Raw genomic sequence first — 2518 nt, forward strand, 5'->3', positions numbered from 1 at the left:
CCAACACACACACACAAATTAGTCTTAAAGACTAAGGTTAATTAAAAAAAAATAATAATCCATCTCTGACATCTTCTCTTCCTATCAAAATCATATATTCTGCTTCAGTGCCATGGAAATCAAATCAGAAGTCTTTCCTGTCCAATACACATTATCTGACAACCTTCCCTACCATGAAGTTCACTGTAGGAAGCCTTCTTGTAAGCACTATAAAATCACATGCTTCCAGAGAAATTATCTATAAAATTTTAACAGGAGAGCTTTATTATATCACAAAGCATAAGAGTATACATCCTCACAAACACAGTTTATTTTTAGCATATAGTTCTTGTACATTACATTAAGGCTATTCCTAATCATTGAACTTCTAGACTATTTCCATAGTCCAGTCCACATTTTTGTTATTCATATAGCTCTACAGTCCACTTTTGATCCTGCTCATACATTAGCCGCAGCTAAATATTCACTTCTACCAGCTTCAGTTTGCCACCTTTCAATTTTTTTCAGTGTATCATTGCTTGTGTGTCAGAAGGAATGTTCCTAAATGATCTGTTCTGTATCACACACTATTTTTAAATGTTTTACATATCACTCTGTTTCCTTTCTTATAAGTCCTCTTTCAGCATCTAGTTGTGATTTTCTCAATACTTAAATCACTTCCATTACTTACAGCAGAATCTTTCTCATCCTATCCTCTGACTCCAGCAAAATACCTGTACAGAAAGGTGGTCCGATGAGCACAATAGTGCAGGTGAGGGCATGCCACTCGTCAGTCCTGACTTTGTTAGTAATAGATAAACTCCAGGGAAATACAAATACATTTTTGTTTCAAAAATAATATTTAAAAACAAACAAACAAACAACAACAAAAAAAACACTAGACATTTACTTGTGAAATACAGGTAGTAGCTGTAGTTTTTAGATTTTAATGACAGCTGCATATGTGTTGAATAACAACAACAAAAAAAAAAAAAAAACACACAAAAAACGGTGCTTGAAAAGCAATCCACAGCTGTTTCTACAGAAAGCCCACTTTGTTCTTCACACTGAAAGAGCTGTTGTTCTGTTTAAAATTAGCTTCAACAGAACAGCTAAACATCAGGGAATGATTTTGAAAAGGAGTTCCAGAATACAACTAAGAGCGTATGGACTACTAAGTTGCAACAGTGCTACTCTGCTTTTAGCAAAAGAAACTATATCGTTCTAAGGAGTCTTAATGACTATAGTATTACTTCTGTCTTACAGAAGCCATAGGAAGCGCAGTTAAAGACATCCTCAGGCTGAAAGTAAGGTGGGCTGGCACTGATTTCCTGTGTGACTATGGGTCAAAGGCAGATTCAACTATTTGGCCTTTTATTTCTCATCTGTAAAATTACAAACACAGAAATACAAACCCATATTAGCCACCTTTGGAATGCTTTGAGATCTTTTACTGCAAAAGGACGTGTAATTTTCTTTACTTAACAAATAAAGGCTTTTGATGTAAATATAGATTGAGTCTGCTCTTTAGAAAAGGCATTCTTGGAATACGCTACGCACCACACTATTACACATCAGAGAAAGCCTACATTATTATTCTATATAGAGATTTCAATGAGCAACCCTCAAAAGTTCAGGAAGGGTCTTCTCTGAACCTTGCTGCCCTGGAAGTCCAAGTTTCAAAATGAATTAAAGGTACTGCCTAGTTTTCATAAAAGCAGAAAGTTTTGTATGGATGAGCTTCACTAAATTATTTCATAGTGTACAAAATTCAAAAGAAATGAAAACAAAAAAAGAGTAACAAAATTTTCACAAATCTCAAAATTTGAGGTTCACTTACAAGGAGAGGCAAATTTTCAAGCCTTCGAGTTTCAAAAATGTGTATGAACAAACAATTCGAAGAGCTGGAATTCCCAGATGTTAATCCTGATACTGATTTGTTGGCAAACCATATATGTACAATCATAAGAGAACAAGGACAGAAAAAAGCATTGTTAAATTAGTCTGTCTCAACTATTCTTTAAAGCCTTTAATGACAGGGACTCCACAACTTTCCCAGGGAATTTACTCCATCAATTCACAAGCCAGCCACTGTAACATTTTTCCTAAAGCACAACTTCAGTTTACCTTGCGTCAATGCAACCCCATTGATTTTTGTCCTGTCCAGCATAAGAACGTAAGAGTAGCCTTTAATCAACCAGAGAGTTATCCAACCCAAAAGCCAATCTCAAAGAAGTACCAAGAAAGAACACATATGGCAGAGCATAACAGCAGTGCAAATACATATCACTCCTCTTAGTGATTCATGCCAGAAGTGCTGTCTTTGTGCTTACTATCACTCTAGCCTTTTTTTTCCATGAACTTCATAGAATCAGAATGGTTTGGGTTGGAAGGGACCTTTAAAGGTCATCTAGCCCAACCTCCTGCAGTAAGCAGGGACATCTTCAATCAGATCAGGTTGCTCAGAGCCCCGTCCAACTTGAGCTTGAATGTTTCCAGGGACAGAACAAATCTCTGGGCAACCTGCTCCAGTGTTTCA

The sequence above is a fragment of the Cariama cristata genome, unplaced genomic scaffold (assembly GCF_000690535.1).
Source record: "Cariama cristata isolate BGI_N322 unplaced genomic scaffold, ASM69053v1 scaffold17244, whole genome shotgun sequence".
NCBI classification, from domain to species: Eukaryota; Metazoa; Chordata; class Aves; order Cariamiformes; family Cariamidae; genus Cariama; species Cariama cristata.